The sequence below is a fragment of the Lepidochelys kempii genome, chromosome 26 (genome assembly GCF_965140285.1).
Source record: "Lepidochelys kempii isolate rLepKem1 chromosome 26, rLepKem1.hap1, whole genome shotgun sequence".
Classification (NCBI taxonomy): domain Eukaryota; kingdom Metazoa; phylum Chordata; order Testudines; family Cheloniidae; genus Lepidochelys; species Lepidochelys kempii.
Genome location: NC_136405.1, coordinates 8,396,680 through 8,418,751, shown reverse-complemented (window position 1 = coordinate 8,418,751; position 22,072 = coordinate 8,396,680). Strand labels below are relative to the sequence as shown.

At 44.3% G+C, this 22,072-nt stretch overlaps 1 long non-coding RNA gene across 2 annotated transcripts; it reads right to left on the bottom strand.

The window, feature by feature from the left end:
- Window positions 1–1,061: 1,061 nt before the first annotated feature.
- LOC140903658 (uncharacterized) lies at window positions 1,062–20,055 on the bottom strand. Of its 2 annotated transcripts, none has more exons than XR_012156322.1 (3): window positions 19,975–20,055; window positions 19,813–19,868; window positions 1,062–1,437 (listed from the first exon to the last, which is right to left on the bottom strand). It is a non-coding gene; the product is annotated as an uncharacterized LOC140903658 (long non-coding RNA). The 2 variants fall into 2 exon arrangements; XR_013635072.1 differs by lacking the exon at window positions 1,062–1,437 and adding an exon at window positions 17,515–17,682.
- Between the last annotated feature and the right edge of the window lie 2,017 nt (window positions 20,056–22,072).

The window sequence follows — 22,072 nt, the reverse complement described above, 5'->3', positions numbered from 1 at the left end:
AAGCAAATATCCTCCCATTACTATGCCTGCTAATGGCTTAATTAACTTTGAAAATCCTAAAAGTAGCTTCCCAGAGGGGCCTAAGGTACACTGCTGTCTCTGGAGAATCAAGATTTGAGAGGAAATGAAAAAGCTTTGCATCCTTCTTAGCTTTAAGGCATCTGACAGTCAAGTGAAGTTTCCCACTCCATACAGCTCACGAAAGCTTATGCTCAAATGAATGTGTTAGTCTCTAAGGTACCACAAGTACTCCTGTTCTTTTTGCGGATACAGACTAACACGGCTGCTACTCTGAAACCATTCTGGTCAAGGCTCCTGCTGATCTCGGTTAAAAGATCTCACACCCCAGCAGAATTTCCTGTTGACAAGCTTTGTTAGCTGTAAGAACCAGAGCTGGGAGCCCTTAGAGAGGGTCTGTCTGTGGCAGATGCTGGGTATTTGAAATTTTGTTTTAGATGAATCAAGGCTGTAATAACTGATACTATGTCTGAAGGCAATGGGATTAGAGCCATTGGTGGCCCGGACAGCAAAGTATCTGAAATGAGATGTCTGTTAAATACTGCATGTGAATTTTGCAAATGCAAATGTGATTAGTTGAGTAGTCTCACACCGCAGTTCCCCAGAATGGGGTCTAACATTCCCCAGCTCCCTGGAACCACTAGTTCACATCCCTTCGTGCTTCTGAGGCCGATGAGTCGAGGTGACGTTTCCTGTGAGTCTTTCAGAGGAGACCTCAAAAGTCTGATTTTCATAGGTGGTTAGTGGCCAGGACTCCCACTGAAGTTTAAGGGACCCAACCTCAGTGGAGTTACATTGGTTTCATGCCGGTGCAATGGAGTGGAGAATCAGTCCCAATGATTTCAGTGGGCATTGCAGGGGCTTGGCACCTTTGCAAAGCATGTCATAAGTCCTGTCTTCTCTCCATGAACGTTCAATATTCTACGACACAGTGTAGGGCTTTGCTCCCGTGCTGTTATATCAATGCAAACAGGCTATGCTAATGCAACTTTAAGGCAGCATTTATTATATTAACCAAAAGTCAAGAAATGTACAAGCTCAGAGTCTATCCACAGTGTTGAGTCAATTGCCTGTCCTCTCTGTTTTATAGCCTACAGTTTACAATACACACAGTAATATATTAAGCAACACCATTTAGCCAGAAAAAATAAACAATATGAAATATGACTCTACATATGTGCAGCAACAGCGTTAAATTACATGAAGGATCATTATTCTTCTAGCCACATGAGCAGCCAGTGACATTTTCTACAGAATCATTGAAACAGACCAAGCCTAGGGCCAAGTTTCTTACAGGGAACCGGCTGCTTGAGGTTCCTTCCCTGCACCAGGTGTCGCTGGCTGGCTCATTTAGCAAGCCTGCTCCAGACTTCAGGTATCCTGCAGGCAGCTCCCTCACTCCCGCTTGCTCCCTCGCAACTATATAGACAAAAGAAATATTATCATCCCTGTTTCACAGAGGGGAATGGAAGCAAAGAGAGATTGAAATCAATGGGAGTTAGGTGATTAACTGCCTTTTGAAGATCTGGGCCTCAGTTACTCATCCATGGTCTGCCTGTGGCGGAACACAGAAGGGATTCCTGACCACTGGGTTAACCACCAGGCCATTGGAGAATCAAGCCTAGCACATCTTTGGGAATCCTTATTCAGCCTATTTCTTTTCTCACTCCACAGAGTGCAAAACCCCCCTGAATGGTGCCATACATATTTTATGAATTGAGCCTAAATGTCCCATCATCATGAGTTCTTGGGACTCTCATGGCAGAGGGACTGATCATTAGCAAATTCATTTGGCATTCTAGTGGATATCAAGTGCAGTTCCGTAGGTATTTCATTGTATTTTGATGTTAATTGATGGACACTTAAACTCCTCATAACTCTGCGGTGCTTCGGAACAGGAGAAATTAGAAAGATGAATTTCCGGGAGATGAACCCATTGAGGAGATATGTGACTGCAAATTCATTACCATCAAATGAGCTGATAGCCGTGACACTTGCACAAGTATAATGATAGCTGAGAGCAGTTGTACGTGACAGAAAAGTAGGAAGACGCTGGCTCCCTCGGGAGAGAGAGACACAAAACTTATGTCTTAGGTCTGTAGCTAGGATTTCAGACAATGATTGTGTCAGGCAAAGTGCTCCAGTCTGTCTAGCCTAACTGTGGTAGAATTGTTTTAGCTCTTGGATCGCAGTAGATCAATACCGTATAGATGTCTGGAATTCAAGTTCAGTTTAACTATGTACCTAAAAGCCTGGAGATTCTTATCGAAAGCCAATTAGGACTATCCAAGACACCTGCATCTGTAAAACCAGGCAGAAAACTTCTCCAGAGCAGACTTTCACATCTAATTTTCAGTACTTCTTGCTTTCAGCCAGGCTACAGAAACTTAACATCTGACTTTCCACATAGTGTTTTGGCTCTTCCAGGCCCAGATGAAATCAGAAACTGAGGATGTATGCAGAACAATGGGAAATAATGTGGACACGGAGAGAAAATGGTAACCAGACATTCTGCAACCACCCAAAAGGTTTCAATCAGGTTCAAACCGGGAAAGCCTTGACCAGGGCTGGGAAATTGGGATTTTTATTTCCTTAAATTGCTTTGTCCATCTCTACCCTCCCATGCTTCTTAGTCATGGCCTAATTTTGACGTCTTCATTTCTTGGAGATGTTATTTGGTGAAAATGTGTAGAGGAAGATTACGTGCGAATATGGTTCCAATCCATGTATAATGGCGTCCAATCCCATGTGGTACTGAGTACCGCCTGCCAGATACCTGACACCCCCACTCCTGATGATTTCGGCAGGAGATCAAAATGCTTGGTACTTTCTAGTGCTGGGCCCTAAATAAGAAGATATAGCTACAAATCTTGATCTTAGCTCTGATTTTCCCTTAGCTGTATTTGAATTCCATGGGAGCTGGGGTTTCTCAGCACCTCATAGAATCAGGCCTTCAATTTTTGTGGGCATGAACTTGCTGTGTTATACACATGTATAAATTAGGAATAATTTCCCTAAAATCAGTGGAGTCATATACGTGTAAAACAGATAGGCATGAGATCAAGAGTCAGGCACGGTACATTCTTTCTATGGGGGATTTTACCGACCATAGATAAAGTTAAAAATAACTGGGGATGGGTAGAAGCTGCAAAATTCAGTTCTAGATCTGGACTTCCAGGGTGTTACAATCAGGGCATTTGATTCGCACAGATCTCTGCAAGTGACCTTACAATCCAAGCCCTGGCTCTCAGGTCAGAGAATCTCAGAAGAAAAGGGTGGCCGGTGTCGTCCCGTCCCCCGTCCCCCCCCCGCTTTTTTTTTTTGAACCGCCAAAATTCCCCATGATATTTTGCTGTCCGTTTCAGAAGTATCACTGCGATACTCATGTTCATCATTTCAGAAGAACAGTCACTGTAAATTTTCAGGCTAACAGACTGGTTCCCATAAAAACCTTGTGCCTAATTAGTTTCAGCCATTTCAAGAACAGCTGATGGCCTGGCACTAATTACAGCTGTTCATGCAAGATTATAAAATTGCAATAATGAAATTAAGAAATCTTAGCTTAGTTCTCGGTACATGTTTCTGACTTCCCTGCACGTTACCGCACAGGCTTCTTTCATTTTCAGCCCCAAACAAGAATGTCACAAAATCAAATTCCAACATGTTGTCGTCATTTTTCTTGCCCAGTTGGCTTTGTGGGGTTTTAGATTTCACCTCTGACCAATTTATCCAGCTTTTTTTTATTTAGTCCCCTGCTCCATCTCCAAATTAGATCCTTCCTTTCTTCGCTGGGAACTTGCTTTCCCATCATGTTGACCCAATATCACAACACAAACAATATTTTTTCTTCAATTACCTCTTCAGTTAGGTGTCTGTGTTTAACCGTCTTCCAGCACAATGGGGACCTGATCCTGATGGGCGATTCTAGGTAAAAGGAAGAGTCTAGGGGACTCTACTGTGATATAATTAATGCTACCTTCTGGAGGAAGAAAGAAATTAAAATTCCCATTGTGGACACAGATCCTTGGCTGGAAGGTGCTAAATAAAGGCAAGCTCGAGTATAAAAATAGTTTAGTGCCAGTTTTGGTTTTAATGTGGCTTCAAGCAAGTTTGTATTTCTAGTATTCTAAGGCCAGTGTGTGACTCATCCAGTCCCCAGAAGAAGGAGAGGAATCTCAGGGCTGCTCAAAATTACAACTAGCTCCAGGGAGTTAATGGGCAGCTGGGGACAGCTGGACCACGGGAACATTCATCCATGTCCTCTTTCCTCCAGCCATGCTCTCTACCCCAGGGACTGCAGAACTTCTCCACGGTACCGGCACTACCCAGGGACTCATTCTCTGTAGGCTAGGGGAATTTTCCTGTGGCAGAATCCCGCAGGTTCATGACCCCTTTGCATCACGGGAGCAGAAATGTCAAGAGAATAATTGGGCCAAGACGACTTTTCGGAATACAGTCTTAAAACCAGGAATTTACAGGCAGGGTCAGTAAATTACAACACAATGGATCAAAATATTCAGCAAGGTTCGCGCTTTGTATTTAGACGTCTGTAAGTAGCATAATATGTGTTTTTCCCTTCTATTTATCTCCACTTCCCAATGAAATAATTACAGTTGTTATGCTTTCTGCTCACCTGCTTTCCGATTTCACATTTGGCATCTCTATTTCTAAGTAATAGCTGCCGAGAGGTTTCAATTAGCTTTTAATGAAATATTGCTTATTAATAAAACCCCAGGACAGTTAAACATATGACACTCAGTTCGGAAAAAGAAACAATACATGCCGCTTTCAAATATGAATGATCTTTATTTTTAGATCATTGTGCATGGTGCTTAATGAGACGTTTGTCATTCAAACACAAAGGGATTATGGAGGATCAGGTCTCATTGCAGCCATTTTAGTAAGGTTTGAGATCTAAAATACAGCAGGCAATACCGTCTACTTGACATCTGATTTTCCATTGTCCTGCACCTTGTACAGTCATAGACTCATAGATACTAAGGTCAGAAGGGACCATTATGATCATCTAGTCTGACCTCCTGCACAGTGCAGGCCACAGAATCTCACCCACCCACTCCTGCAAAAAACCTCTCACCTATGTCTGAGCTATTGAAGTCCTCAAATTGTGTTTAAAGACTTCAAGGAGCAGAAAATCCTCCAGCAAGTGACCTGTGCCCCATGCTGCAGAGGAAAGAGAAAAAATCCCAGGGCCTCTTCCAATCTGCCCTGGAGGAAAATTCCTTCCCGACCCCAAATATGGCGATCAGCTGAACCCTGAGCAGGTGGGCAAGATTTACCAACCAGATACCCAGGAAAGAATTCTCTGTAGTAACTCAGATCCCACCCCATCTAACATCCCATCACAGGCCACAACCAATACTCCAAGGTCCTCCTCCTCCTTCGTTACTTCTAATTGATGCGTCCCCAGCTTGTAACTAAAATTCTTGTTATTAATCCCTAAATGCATGACCTTACACTTTTCACTATTAAATTTCATCCTATTACTATTACTCCAGTTTACAAGGTCATCCAGATTGTCCTGTATGATATCCCGGTCCTTCTCTAAATTGGCAATACCTCCCAGCCTTGTATCATCTGCAAACTTTATTAGCACACTCCCGCTTTTTGTGCCGAAGTCAGTAATAAAAAGATTAAATAAGATTGGTCCCAAAACGGATCCCTGAGGAACTCCACTGGTAACCTCCCTCCAGCCTGACAGTTCACCTTTCAGTAGGACCCGCTGTAGTCTCCCTGTTAACCAATTCCTTATCCACCTTTCAATTTTCGTATTGATGCCCATCTTTTCCAATTTAACTCCCCATGTGGCCACCGTATCAAATGCCTTACTGAAATCTAGGTAAATTAGATCCACTGCATTTCCTTTTTCTAAGAAATGTGTTACTTTCCCAAAGAAGGAGATCAGGTTGGTTTGGCACGATCTTCCTTTTGTAAAACCATGTTGTATTTTGTGCCATTTATCATTGACCTCAATGTCCTTAACTACTTTCTCCTTCAACATTTTTTCCGAGACCTTGCATACCAGAGTTGCCAAACTAACAGGCCTATAGTTACCTGGATCACTTTTTTTCCCCTTTCTTAAAAATAGGAACTATGTTCGCAATTCTCCAGTCAAACGGTACAACCCTGAGTTCACAGATTCATTAAAAATTCTTGCGAATGGGCTTGCAATTTCATTAATTAATATTCTTGGATGAGGATTATCTGGGCCCCCTGATTTAGTCCCATTTGCATTTGTCATGCTACCATTATCCCTAAGATCCTCATTAAAGACTGAGGCAAAGTATTTGTTTAGATATTGGGTCATGCCTAGATTATCCTTAACCTCCACTCCACCCTCAGTGTTTAGCGGTCCCACTTCTTCTTTCTTTGTTTTCTTCTTCTTCATATGGCTGTAGAACCTTTTACTATTGCTTTTAATTCCCTTTGCAAGGTCCAACTCTACTTGACTTTTCTCTCTTTATCGCAACATGTTCTGACCTCAATAAGGCAACTTTCCTTGCTGATCCCTCCCATCTTCCACTCCCTGTATGCTTTCTGCTTTTTCTTAATTACCTCTCCTGAGATGCTTGCTCATCCAACTTGGTCTACAACTCCTGCCTATGAATTTTTTCCCCTTTCTTGGGATGCAGGCTTCCGATAGCTTCTGCAGCTTTGACTTGAAGTAATCCCAGGCCTCCTCTGCCTTTAGATCCATAAGTTCTTCAGTCCAATCCACTTCCCAAACTAATTGCCTTAATTTTTGAAAGCCAGCCCTTTTGAAATCAAAAACCCTAGTCGCAGATTTATTTTTGTTGATCCTTCCGTTCAGTTTGAACTGAATTAGCGCATGGTCGCTCGAACCAAGGTTGTCCCCTACAACCATTTCTTCTGAGGTCCTCACTACTCACCAAAACCAAAGCTAAAATGGCATCCCCTCTTGTCGGTTCAGCAACGACTTGATGAAGGAATCCATCAGCTATCGCAGCTAGGAAAATCTGAGCCCTATTGTTATTATTACTAGCCTTGTCCTCCAGGCTATATCTGGGAAGTTAGTCTCCCATGATCATGCAGTTTCCATGAGTATTTACTTCATGAAAAACAATAAAGAGGGCTCTATCCATATCCAAATTAGATCCTGGCGGTCTATAGCACACCCCAAGCACTATCCCAGGGGAGGCTCTAATAGTTTTCTTCCCCAATGTAAATTTTTGCCCAGACGGACTTTCTTATGCATTCCATCGCTTCTTATTTCTTTACATTCTACCTCATCATTGATATACAATGCTACTCCACCACCTTTACCTTTATTTCTGTCTTTCGTGAACACCACATACCCTTCAATACCCGTAGTCCACTCATGACTACTATTCCACCATGTTTCTGTTATCCCTATAATATCTGGTTGCACTTCCTGCATCAGTCGCTTTAGTTCCTCCATTTTGTTACCTAGGCTCCTCGCATTGGTGTATAGACATCTTAATTTTTGCTGTTTGGCCTCACTCACATTCTTTACCCTATAGGCACGGACATTCTACAGCCAGTATGACCTATTAGACTGGTATCCACACTGCCCTTCCTCCTTATGTCCGTTCTCCTACCCACAGCTGTATCTTTTCTTACTTTGTTTTCTGCCCTCTCGATGCTAAAATCCGGCGTGGGGATTACCTGGACATCTCCCAACCATCTCCCCCAAATTCCTAGTTTAAAGCTCTCTTAATCAGTTGTGCTAGCCTCCATCCTAGAAGTCTATTTCCTTCCCTACTCAGATGAAGTCCATCCCAAGAGAACTGTCCTCTGTCCTCTGTCCCAGTGGCCATACATCCCAAAGCCCTCCTTTAAGCACCACTACCTGAGCCACCAGTTGATAGTCATAATCTTGTCACACCTTTGTTGCCCTTCTCTAGGAACAGGCAGACTCCCACTGAAGACCACCTGAGCCTCGATTTCCTTCAGCATCTTCCCCAGTCACAACCACCCGTGCAACGTGAATGCAAAGGGGAGGTATAAAATGCTACTGTAACAGGGCGGTCTGCATTTCTAAGGGCAGGAAGGCCTGCTGCTAGCCAGCCCTGGTCAATCACCAGATTCGGCTGGGAAGGGGGCAAGTGATTCTAAAAACCAGCCAGTATTTCGGCGGAGAGGGACTATGGGAGGGAGATGGACGCTGGCCTTCAGCTTTGAAGAGGGATTGAAAGGGTGTTGGGTGGAACACAGGTGCTAGAGATGGGAGGCTGAAGGGCTATTCTGCCCTCTCATTTTTTAAAAAACCTGAACCTGTCAGGGCTGGAAGCGCTCCACATCCTGAGCAGCGGGTCCGGCTCTGCGTCGTGCCCCACGCCAGGCCCTCACCTGCGTCTGATAAAACCGTGGAAGCTCCTTGTAGTGAGGACCATCAGGAAAGCAAAACAGAACTGTCCCCTAAGGGTGAGGGTAAGGAAAAGAGCGGGGTGAGGGAGGCAGAGGCTCGTCGGGGGCTCCCTTGAGGGCTGAGGCTCCTGGGGGGAGGGGTTAGGTGTTTATGGACCAGGGAGTTCAAACTGCTGCAGCTAGGAGGGATTAAAGGGGGGTGGGGAAGAGGAGGGTCAGGCAGGTGAGGGATGGGGCTGAGAAACATGGAACCAGCGCACTAGTAAGGGTTCCTTTCACTTGGCAGCTCAGCATCTGGGACGTTGTTCCTCACCATTCCCAGGGGGCCAGGAACTTACTTTCTAGCTCTGGATGGAGGTGTAAATAGATGAAGTTCCCAGGCCATTTCAGTGCCTCTCCCTTTACCTGCCCTCCTAATAGCAAAACTCCGGAAGAGAGTGAGCTTTTGTTTTGTACACCAGAGCAAGATGCAAACCGTAGCCAGAGTTCCTTCCTGTCTCACCTTCTAGCACCATTCCTCAAAGAGACCCTCTTTCTTTTTTTGTGTCCCTGAAATGGAGTTGAAACCCCATCTGATCTGGCTGATGTGGTGAGCCAGTAAAATGGCTCTGTGCCTTCATGCAGGATCCAAAGTCTGAGCCCTGGGCAAAGGAGGCCATGTGATTCTGAGTAGTGGATGGGTTGGTACTGAGCAGAAGACACACAGGGATAACTTGTAAGTTTCCCTCTTTGGATGGGAAAGCTACAAGTCTGTTTGTTTTTTTCTGTTGAAAAGAGAGTGACTCCACATCCAGTAAGTAGAGAAGTGACCTCCCTCCCCATCATCACTTTTATTCTCTCAAGAGGTTCTCTCCCCTGCTATATTGGGTCCATCTGAAGGCTGGCTTAGAACTATAGTTTATATTTAACTTTTCTCCTTGCTTTTTTTTGAACTTCTGCTTCTCCCCTGCTTGTCCTTACATGATCCACCACTCATACTTGCATGTTGGTCATAAAACAGTTTGAATAGTAACAGAGCAATTAAAATGAAGTGAGTGTCGAGGAAAACACTATCCAACACAAATGGATCTCAGCCACTTGCTGCACTTCAAGCGTCGAACACAATGAGGAGGGAGGTAGGCCCTGCTCTGAAACCCAGCAAGCCCCATCCTTGCTGTTGCTGATAATACTTACTGAAAGGAACGATGTTTTGGGGAAGGTCTGTGGCCTGTGTTATACAGGAGGTCAGACTCGATGACCATTGTCATAAATATAAAGGGAAGGGTAAAATCCCTCCCTTTAAAATCCCTCCTGGCCAGAGGAAAAAATCCTCTCACCTGTAAAGGGTTAAGAAGCTAAAGGTAACCTTGCTGGCACCTGACCAAAATGACCAATGAGGAGACAAGATACTTTCAAAAGCTGGGAGGAGGGAGAAAAACAAAGGATCTGTGTCTGTCTGTGTGATGCTTTTGCTGGAGACAGAACAGGAATGGAGTCTTAGAATTCAGTAAGTAATCTAGCTAGGTATGTGTTAGATTATGATTTCTTTAAATGGCTGAGAAAATAGCTGTGCTGAATAGAATGAATATTCCTATCTGTGTGTCTTTATTGTAACTTAAGATTTTGCCTAGAGGGATTCTCTATGTTTTGAATCTAATTACCCTGTAAGGTATTCACCATCCTGATTTTACAGAGGTGATTCTTTTTTACTTCTATTAAAAGTCTTCTTGTAAGGAAACTGAATGCTTTTTCATTGTTCTAAGATCCAAGGGTTTGGGTCTGTGGTCACCTATGCAAATTGGTGAGGATTTTTACCAAACCTTCCCCAGGAAGTGGAGTGCAAGGGTCGGGAGGATTTTGGGGGGGAAAGACGTGTCCAAACTACATTTTCTCAGGAACCCAGATAAAGTTTGGTGGTGGCAGTGGAAGTCCAAGGGCAAAGGGTAAAATTAATGTGTACCTTGGGGAAGTTTTAACCTAAGCTGGTAAAAGTAAGCTTAGGAGGTTTTCATGCAGGTCCCCACATCTGTACCCTAGAGTTCAGAGTGGGGAAGGAACCTTGACAATCCTAATGGTCCCTTTTAGCCTTGGACTCTGTGAATCTGTAATAATAAGGGGCTGTGTGGATGATGAAAGCAACGTTTAGAAGCTGTTGGAGCTTGCTTCAACCAACAAACAGACTTGACACAGAAATTAAGCAATGGTTGAAAAAGGAATAATAGTATGCCTGGCCTGATATTATCGATGAACAAATTAAAGCACCACACCAGTCAGAAATACTATGTTATTGATAAAAGCAGGGACGTAAATGGTCATGAACAACTCATGTTTGCTGTCCGCTTTTTTTATGATGGTTGAGGTTGCAGTACTGTATTGTTGAATAAAGCCAGATGCAATATCTCCATTGAATACAGTTGAAGATGTATTGTCACAAAAGGGGTTACGCCTCAAAAACATCTGCAGACAGACATACAGTACTACAAGGAAAGACGTCTGGTGTGGTGGCCTAGATTGAGAAAGAAAACCCAAAGCTTTGTTAATTCACCGCTTAAATCATAGCCTTACCTTATATTGAAAGGGGCAGCAAAAAGTTGTCTGATTAGAAGCATTACAAGCAGTTCATGAAGTCCACGACGTAGCCCGTGCCACTGCTAAAAGGCTAGCCATATTTGAACCACGAAAGCATCATTCCCATCAGACAGCTCTAACTGATTAAAACCCTTGCGTGTGATGCAGCAGACAGCAAGAACGGCAGCTCTCAAATTATCGCTCAACAATTATCAAGCAATCCTCCACACACCGGGTGCTGGTCTCATTGAAGATGGAGAAACCAAAGCAGTGAAAAAATCCCCAAGACTAATTTCTCTCATGGGAAAACGTGGTGCATTCCTTGGACTTGAACATTTACTTTTGCATATTTTCGATTGTGAGGAAGTACTGCAGACAGAGTGTAACTGCTGAGCCTGCCCTGACTTTCCCTGCCACCCTTCGTGAACACTTAAATAGTTTACGTTCAGAAACACGCTTTGCTGAAATTTATACAGGGGCTTCGGATGCACTGCCAAAATAGATTCAACAGCTACCGAGATATGCTGCTGATGGAAGTGCACCATAGGTGTTTAAAACTCCTTTTGAATATTTTCATAAACAATGATTTCAACACCTTGGCATTGTAATAGATGAGCTGTATTGGAGGCTTAATCAGGAAACTCGGAAATTACTTCAGCAAATCGAGACTCTTGTAATTTCAGCAGCCAATGGCAATCGCTTCGAAATTCCAAAGGAAATCTGTAATTTATATGCTGCTTACTTTGATTTTTTGACGGCCTCCCCTTTTATTTGAAGATTCTGAAGGATTTGAGCAACACCAACAAAAGATGACCAGCATAAACAAAGTGATGAAATTAGCGATCTCTGAGGAAATACTTGGAGCTGATGAGGGAGCATGCTGATGCCTTTCTGAAGCTGACAAACTCAGTTACATCTATTTGACAATTCCTATCTCCAATTCAGCCATGGAACGAAGCTCTTCTGAAATCTGAAGAAGAAAAACTTACTTCCCATTTATAATGTCGCAAGAAAGAAAGACCCGTCTCATGTTTCTTCACGTACACAAGGACATCATAGATATTTTGAATCTTCTAGAGTTTGGCAGGTAATTTGTTACTGTCATCGTGCCAGGAAAGTCTTTTTTGACAAATGGGATTAATTAGGACTGCTTCCTGACATAGGACACTGAAGATGACAAAATGTGAACTGTTTAACTGTATGTATCATAGAATATCAGGGTTGGAAGGGACCTCAGGAGGTCATCTAGTCCAACCGCCTGCTCAAAGCAGGACCAATCCCCAACTAAATCATCCCAGCCAGGGCTTTGTCAAGCCTGACCTTAAATATATCAGTGTAGTTCCCATTAGTTCCACAAATACAAGTTGTTGAGGTTATGGAAGGTATTCCCACCTTCTGAAAAGACTGCAAACTACATTGATGAAATAAGGAAACTCCCAGACTTCCACGTTACTGTAAGTTGCTTTTAATAATACTATTACTGCTAATAAGCATGGTAAATGACTATGCAAATCCTAATGCCAAGCAGCATAGCCTATACGGATACTGTCATCTTATATGGGTGTATTTTGGAATGTTGTCTTATGTGGGTTTTGTTTCCAAGGAGATGTAAAATAAATAACTGGCAGTTATTTGACATTGTAGCTGTACCTAATACTGTAGCTTTGTGCAGTGATCAGCGATTATTTTCTTGCGATATGGCTGAAGATATTCAGATGTTTAATATTCGCCCTTACGTTTTAAACTATGTAGTAATACTTACGAAGTAAACAGCCCCAGTAAAACCATTTAAATTGATGGCATTGTGACATCTGGCCTTTCCTTCGCTTTCTTTTTCATTGCTGCTCCGTACGGGCGAGAGCCATAAATGGTTTGAATACAGTTTTCAAAAAAGCTACCTGTTTAACCGCTGCTTGTTGTTTAGTGCTGTTTGAGATTGTGTTGAGTTTTCGTGCGTTGTCTTTTTTGTGACTCCTGTCGTGAGCAATGGGCAGATACGGCCTATGGAATTAGCAATAAAATGTTTGTTACGGCTTTGCTTAAAGTAACAGAGAGAGTCTTGCTCAGTAGGTTTTCTGAATGTTTGGGTTTCTGCCCCCACCACCTTTTTGCAGTCCTTCCGATGCACCTGGGCGGGAAAGCCTTTGGTAGCTGTAGCCCCGGGGGGGGGGGCAGAGGAACTGTTTTTGCTTTGATGTTTTGCCCAGGGTTAATGTCTGAAGTACAAACCTGTGCCCTGAAAGCAACTTGAGCAGCAGAGAGTCCCCAGCAGTCTGGGGAAACAGGCCAGCCGCTTGCAGCTACTAAATCAGAATGATTTATAGTCTCTTTGCACAGCAATACATTATTACGTATATTGCGGTAGTGCCTCGGAACCCCACTTATGGCTCCATTGCGCTGTGGGTTTGTACAAATGAGTCCAGAAAATGCAAGGCTGTGAAGAACCAGGCCCTTAATGAACAATGGTTGCCATTCCTGTCGTAGAGAGAGGTAGGGTGTGAATACTAGACACAGAGCCAGGAATTCCCAGGTTCTAATCTCTACCTTGATGTCTCAGGGCAAGCCATATCAAGGATTTCAGGTTTAGGTTGTTTGTAAGCTTCCTTAAAGGTGACAAACTTGTGGAAACTGTTTAAGCAATACCTACTTCTAACGTTATTTTACGGATAATTAGGGACACATAGGATTCTGTGGGAGTAGTGAGAATTTCAGGCAGAGCAGTAAGGGCGGCGTGCGTGACTCGCCACAAAAAGCTCAAGCACGCGGTATTATTGCGTGGAAACCTGAATGAACAGAGGCACAGCCCTTCCCCCACTACTGCTTGAACCCTTGTGCCCCAGCAAAGTCTATACACGGGGGTTTCAAAATTCCTGTGTGCCTCCTCTGGAGCTGCCCACACCGTGTGTAACAGCTCTGCTGCACTGGGACCCTTCTGCACCCATTACTCTGACGGGGTGAACTGAGCTCTGTGAAAATAATTTACATGCACGTACAGCATCCTCTGCAGGGGATGTTGGCAAACGGTTCCGCATAGTTGCAAATGCTCCCACCGGCTGTTTCGTTACCAATAATTGATGCAGCAGGGCAAGAGCTGTAAGAAACAGGGTTTTCCTAAACACGCCGAAAAGCCCGCATGTTCTCTCCTGAGGTTTCACAGCTTCTCTCCCAATGCAAGCCCCAGGATTTGCATTCCCGAGCCTCTGCTTCCCAGCGTTGCCACCTCCAAGTGTTCAAAAATCATGACTCCAGCCCTCTTCTCCCCCTCCCCCGCCCCCAAATGCAGAGGCTTAAAATTCAAATATTTTTTAATTGGTTTCTTTTCATTTTGACTTCTGGTTAATGAGTCCCAACGTGCATTTGGGTCAAATGTCAGTTTTTCTGGGCATTCACGAAAGCTAGGATCTTTTTTAAATGAAAGCTGAGATGCTCATATCGTCCTGTGAGCGCAGGAGCTCGGGCCTTATAAAAAACATCAACTATTGTGAGACTCAGAGTTGGCAACCGTGGATTTCTGACCAATACACACCCCTTCCGGAAACCTGGTCCTCTTTCTCCAGTTCCTGTCATTGTAGTACAATGAGCTATGCAGGGGCTGCTAGATCAAAACTCAGTCTCAGTACACACTGGCAATCTGAAACTCATGTGTGCCTGCTCTGAAGCTGCATTTTGACTTTTCTGCATCCCCTATTCTGAGTGTATTTTGTCCCTTAAGAGTATATCTACACGCACCTAGAGCATCCACACCTTCTGCTAGTTATGCAATGGGAGTTGGTCTGGAGTAAGAGGCTCCAGGAATGGGCTTGATGTGATGAATAAAAAAAGCCCCCAAAGAAGTCAGAAGTAAAGGAGTAGTGGAATAGTTTCCCAAGAAATGCCTAGAAAAGCAGCAAAAAAAGCCAGAAGGGAAGAAAATCACAAGCTTAAACTGCAAAGAATATCTCTTCCACAAGAGGGAGCTCAGAAACCATTCACTGCTAAGCACGAGAAAGTATTATGAATCATAGAAGATAGAGATGGAAAAGACTTGTGAGATCTTCTAGCCCAGTGGTTCCCAGTCTTTTCCAGATGGCGAACCCCATGGTAAAACAGAAAAGAGTTTCAAGGTGTTCCAATTCCCCCACCCACTGGGAAACCTACTAAAAAATGTCACAGCTAAATACAAGGTGGAACAGATTGGTTAGCATAAGTAGTTAACATGTATTTCAAGGGCCCATTTAAGGTGAGGTGACGTGACTCACTAACACCCTTCAAGTCATAGGGGGAAAGGAAGGGAGACAAAAAAGGCAGGTTGGGGGAGGTGGTTGTAATAAGCCAAAAATCCAGTGTCTCCGCTCAGTCCATGATTTTTAGTGTCCAGCAAAGTTCTATGTTCTAGCCCATCTTCCGCAGGCAGAAGACAGTGGTGATATTACACAGATAAGATCGTATATTATATCTTTAAAATATACTCATGTGTGTTGTTTATGTCTTATCAGATTAATATGTGGGAAATAAATGAGCCGCGTTCTTTTATATTCAAAACACAATGACTCTCAAACTAGGTACTTGCATTTCCAAAGTAGGAGACAGCAGACATAGGGACTATTCTGAATGTATCCAACAATGGTTTGACGCTAGCATCATTTCTCGAGGTGGTTGAGGAATGGCTCTTGCCTGCAAATTTTGACTAAAACAAAAACTTCTCATTTTTGTTAAGTTTTCTTTTATTTTGGGGGGGACTTTTTTTAAAAAAAAAAAAAAACCTCAGTTTGGGGTTTTGTGTGATCTCCTTCCCGCCCCCCTACACACTGAGGTTTTTTTTTACTTAAAATTCACTTTTAGCTTAAAAGCACTTTTGCTTAAAAAATGGTTTTGATAGAAAATGTTTGACCTGTTCCAGTCGTTTCATGAACTCCAATAGAGTTACTCCTGATTTGCACTTCTGTGCTTGAGATCGGAATCGGGCTTATGTTGACTTTGCTGTGATACCATCTATTAATTTCATCCTGTTTTCTTGTTTGTTTGTTTGAACCCTCTGGAAGTCAGGGGTACTTCATCAGCTTAATTGGGAAGAATTCCTGAAACATTTTAAGATACTATTAAATATAGGAACTGTCATGCAGAAACAGACCTTAAGTCCATTTAGCGTCTGACAGTCTTGCAGTGAGGGAATATAAAGGCGTTGATTTACACTCTCATGAATCTCAGAGACTGGTTCAGTTTGCTTTCAGAGTAGCTACAGGGATATTTCAAGTCAATTGTAAACCCTTTTTGTACTATTGCAAGCTTGGATATAATGTAATTCAGTTTATACTAGTTAAGGCAGAAACCAAAACTCCAGGTTTGATAACTTCAGGGAAGTTTTACTCTACTTCACAGCTGGCCTGTGTCTAAAATGGGAGAAATCAAACCGCTGAATCTGAGAACCTCGGAATTTTGGAAAAGTTTGGACACGGATCCAGCTGGAAACTCTCCTAGAAAGAGCCGTGAAGACGTACCGAGTTTGGGCGTCCTAATCTGGTTTCCTGCAGGATTCCCAACCCTCAGCGTATAAAACTCATGACATTGGCCTGTGTGTACTTTTTATTTGTCTTCTGGTATATGAGCCTTTAAGGTGCATTCGGGTCACATTTTCAAGCTTTTCTCCACAATCATGAGGGTGAGAAACGTCCTTATTTTTTTATCAAAAGCTGAGATTGTCACAGGATTCTAGGAACAGAGTCTTTAAGGAAAACACTAAATACCTCACGTCACGCTAACAAATAGGAGAGCTGACGACACCCTTGATTTCATTTAAAAAAATAAAAAGCGTTCGCTGAAACCTGAAATGTCCTGCTTTCTCAAGTTTCAGAGTAACAGCCGTGTTAGTCTGTATTTGCAAAAAGAAAAGGAGTACTTGTGGCACCTTAGAGACTAACCAATTTATTAGAGCATAAGCTTTCATGAGCTACAGCTCACTTTTTCGACATCTCCGACTCAAGGAATATTTCCAAAATACCTCTGAACAACATACTAATCCACAGAGGCCTCCCTACCAACATTATGTGTGTGTGGTTTTTGGAAAAAGGGGTGTGTGTGGTGTGAGAAAACCTGGATTTGTGCTGGAAATGGCCCAACTTGATTATCATACACATTGTAAGGAGAGTGATCACTTTAGATAAGCTATTACCAGCAGGAGAGTGGGGTGGGAGGAGGTATTGTTTCATGGTCTCTGTGTATATGATGACAGGTTTCAGAGTAACAGCCCTTAGAGACGAACCAATTTATTTGAGCATAAGCTTTCGTGAGCTACAGCTCACTTCATCGGATGCATACTGTGGAAACTGCAGAAGACATTATATACATGCAGAAGACATTATATACACAGAGACCATGAAACAATACCTCCTCCCACCCCACTCTCCTGCTGGTAATAGCTTATCTAAAGTGATCACTCTCCTTACAATGTGTATGATAATCAAGTTGGGCCATTTCCAGCACAAATCCAGGTTTTCTCACACCACACACACCCCTTTTTCCAAAAACCACACACACATAATGTTGGTAGGGAGGCCTCTGTGGATTAGTATGTTGTTCAGAGGTATTTTGGAAATTGTGTGGAAGGTTGTTTTTTTATGAGAGTATCCAGGTCTGAGAGCTCATTCTTAATCTTTCCCATCTGTTTGCATTTGGAAAGGAAGATGATGTCTGTCTGTATCTGTACAAGTTTTTTCATGCAGTTGATAGATTTCCACTCCATATGACAGGTTTCAAAGTAACAGCCGTGTTCGTCTGTATTCACAAAAAGAAAAGGAGTACTTGTGGCACCTCAGAGACTAACCAATTTATTTGAGCATGAGCTTTCGTGAGCTACAGCTCACTTCATCGGATGCATACTGTGGAAACTGCAGAGGACATTATATACACAGAGACCATGAAACAATACCTCCTCCCACCCCACTCTCCTGCTGGTAATAGCTTATCTAAAGTGATCACTCTCCTTCCAGTGTGTTCCAAAAAGCACACACACAAACTCACTCTCCTGCTGGTAATAGCTTCTCCAAAAATCCAGGTTCTATCAGAGGCTCATTCACTTGCACATCCACCAATGTGATATGTGCCAGCAATGCCCCTCTGCCATGTACATTGGTGAAACTGGACAGTCTCTACGTAAAAGAATAAATGGACACAAATCAGATGTCAAGAATTATAACATTCAATTACAGACATGAAGGTGGCTATCTTAAAACAAATAGAGACTGGGAGTGTTTCTATTTCTCCTTGTTTTTTCCTACACCCCCCCCCGACATTCTGGTTAAGCTTGGATTTGTGCTGGAAATGGCCCATCTTGATTATCATACACATTGTAAGGAGAGTGGTCACTTTGGATGGGCTATTACCAGCAGGAGAGTGAGTTTGTGTGTGCGGGGGCGAGAAAAGAAAACCTGGATTTGTGCTGGAAATGGCCCAACTTGATTATCATAAGCTATTACCAGCAGGAGAGTGGGGTGGGAGGAGGTATTGTTTCATGGTCTCTGTGTATATATATGCTCAAATAAATTGGTTAGTCTCTAAGGTGCCACAAGTAGATCGCAAAGTCTTCGGGCAAGGTTATTGCAAATAATACATGATGATTATTTTTCCTTATTTTCAAATCCCAACTTACCTCATGTTTGCCCCTAATTTATATAGTAATAGTCTTAGGATATAGATATTCAGGCCTGTACTTTAAGAATGAGCTAACACACATCTGCACGCCATACCTGCTACACTATGCACTAACTGAGGTAATTAGAAACGTCCCTTGTGGACAGGTAAAAGTGTCTAGCTATTCCACCTGGAAGCAGGCGGGGCACACCCTGACTGTTTCCTAGGAGCAATGCACACATTGCTCTATCCAAGGACAAGGGCTAGATATTTTGGACAGCAACTGTGGGAGGTTTCTTTAGCCTGGGCTCAAGGCCTGAGAACCAGGATTGTAGTAGTTAGAGGATGGTAATAACGTCATACATTCCTTTGTGTAGCAGTGTGTAATGCTTAGGGGGAGAAATATAATAAACAGCCCATCTCCGCTGACCAGCCTGTTTGCTTGCAAAAAGCTGTGTTCTGTCTGGAGCCGCTATGGCAAAATAAAAGGTCATTGTGGCTGGCCGGCCGGCAGGAAAAAGGGGAGGGGGGCTCCGTTCAGGGTCCCTGCTGCATTTTTTTAGATTGGGGGTCAGAATATTAAGACTGACACCTCTAAATTTAAAATTTTCATATGTTTCAAACTAAAAAAACATAACATATAGATATTATGCATTTCTTACATGAAACAATTTGCTATACGGTATATTGGCAAACCTGTTCAATTTCTATACACTTAGGAGTATAATGGCTAAAGGAATGGATGTTGACCTCCCATCTCCAAAGGTCTAATACAAAAAATTTAAATATCTAATCAAACCAACAAACCCTTCACTAAGCAAGCATTCCCTTCCAGTCCATCACTTCCAGCTGGGGGGGGGGGGGGTCTAAACAATCACATGGGATAAGCTCTTATTACTACCAATAGAATTTCGTACTTCTTGGAAACTTTGATTAAAGTGATTAATTACATATCCATCTGTATAAAGAAGGACATAGCCCTGGGTGCAGTTTTCTGTATTTTATTTGAAAAGGTGGAATAAGCTAAAGTGGGTTACGGGTAGAGAAGGATATTACCCCTCTCTCTAGAAACTACAGGTGGAATTTAATAGTTCAGCAGAATGGGCCTGATTTGATTTTCATTTTACAGCAATACCCCACTCCCTAAAGAATAAAATACTTAATAGTTACTCTTCTGTTTTGTTTTTTTTACATCTCCTCTGACCTCTCTCCTCCATGGAGATTGACAATTTATTCTACAAGCCTAGATAACCCAAGTGAGAGCCATGCAATTACCTCGGGGAAAGCTGAGCCCATCTGGTTGATGAATCACTTGGTGGTGGGTCAGGTCTCTAGACCGAAGAGAAGAAACAGACAACCAATCAAATTCTTGCCCCTATTTTTGGGGGTGGAGGGGCAGGGCTCCCCAAGTGAAAAGTCTCCGTCCCATGCACTTACTTTAGAGGCTCAGGCTCCCCCATGACCTTGGCGCTTACCAGAGGCTATTACCTCCCCCCCAACCGGGGTCTGGAAGGAGGATTCCCAACGAGGGGAAAGTTTCTTTCCCCTCTGCGCCCATGGACTGTGGGTGTGTGCCTGGAAACCCCGCTCGGGCTCCAGCGGGGACGGTACCTTCCCGGCATGACTGAAGGGCCCGGGTCCGGGTCCTGCGGGGCGGGGCGCTCTCGGAGGCCCCCACTGCTGGCTACCGCCGCCCCCCCTCCGGCTCCTCGTCTTGGCTCCGGATGCTGGAGCAGCCGCCGCTCTCCCGCGCGACGGCCGCTTCCGCCTTTGTACCCCCCGCCGGCGCCTCGCCATTGGCTGGGGGAGGCGCCCAATGGGACGCGGGCGCCGCCCCTCCCACAATGCGCATGCGCCGATTGCTGAGGCGCGTGGGGACGGTCCCGTCGGGCCGGTCCGTGCGCAGACCAAAAGCGGGGGGGGCGCACCTCGAACAAGCAGGCAGCTGGGGGCAGAGTAGCCCGGCCTCGGCCCCGTTCTTTTATTAATTACCCCCCCCCCACTGCTGAACTTGAGCAGGTGCCCGGGAGACCCCCCCCCGACATCGCCCTCCTCCTTGAGACAACACCCCCAAGCTGGAGAAGGCGGGTAGAGCGCCGGGGCGGGGCGCACTAGGCAGGTGGGAGGGTGTTTTATTGCAGGCCTCCCCCAGGGCAGGAGGCACCTGATTATTACCACCCCCCCACCCCAAGGCCCAGCCTGGACCCTCGGCTTCACCCCGGGGGCTGAGATTGAGAATAAAAGTAACACCGCAGAACAGAGTTCAGTAGGCATATCGGAAACAAGTTGTTACCAAAATCATAGACACCCTCAGGTTGACCTCCTCCCTGAACACGTTTCTCTCACCCAAAAGCTGCTGCGGGGTTTTCGACCGGGGCTGCCTGTGACCCACGCCGTCCATTCGTTTGCTAGGTACGGGATGAAGGGGTGCCTTCCGTATATCCCCCCCAACGTGCATTGTCTTTCCTCTGAGGCAGGATAATCCCCCAGGGCTTGTTTTCGCCTGCCTGCTCCTTTTCTGTAGCTTACTACATAGACTTTGCATGTAAACAGGCACACATTCTGTTATTTTACAATGCTACATTTACAACCAAACAGACATATACCCCTTACAGGGTTTAAACACATATTTCCAGTATATTCACATACAACTCCTTATGCTATGCATCCGATGAAGTGAGCTGTAGCTCACAAAAGCTTATGCTTAAATAAATTGGTTAGTCTCTAAGGTGCCACAAGCACTCCTGTTCTTTTTGCAGATACAGACTAACACGGCTGCTGCTCTGGAACTCCTTACATAGTATCTGTACCACATTGGACCACAATATTAATGACTAGCGTGTCCCCGGCGTTCAGGTGAGACATCACCTGAGATGCTTTGGGAGAACCAGAAAGTTCACAGCAAACTCAGGAGGTTTCTGTACCCCCCCCCTTGCCAGTTGCCATTAACATATTCTTCCGTCACGGACACCGGACCGGCAGCAGAGAGGCAATGCGGGGATTTGTGAGTAGCCACCGAGTCCTTTGGTAACCCGTCCACCGAGTAACCCCCCAATCCCAGGAGGTGGAGTGCGGCGGCCCGGGGATTGCTCCGTGTTGTAACCGGAAGGCAGGCCGAACTGAACGCCCAGACAATGCAAAGGAGATAATCGACACGTCACGACTGTACCCCTTGGCCTGTGACGTAAGCAGATAGGTCACTTGTCAAAAATCCAAATACATTTCTATTTTGCCCTGGTACAAATTGCGAAGGTACCTTCTGGGGTCGGTACCTGGAATGCTAGTGTCCAAAACAAGGAGAACAAAAGGTATAGAACGAGTTACTTCCGAGGGCATTCTGCACCAAAAGAATAAAAATTCTGTACACGATATTTTGAAAATCTGCAAAATTCATCTGTCAAATAAATGTAGAGGCTCCAGCATGGCATTGGGGAGCGCAGGCCACTGGCTTCCTAGAGGTGGGAGATCAGCTCCCCCCGGGGACTCAGCGGGGAGGCTGCACCCAACCCTGACACGGCGCAAGGACAGAGCCTGG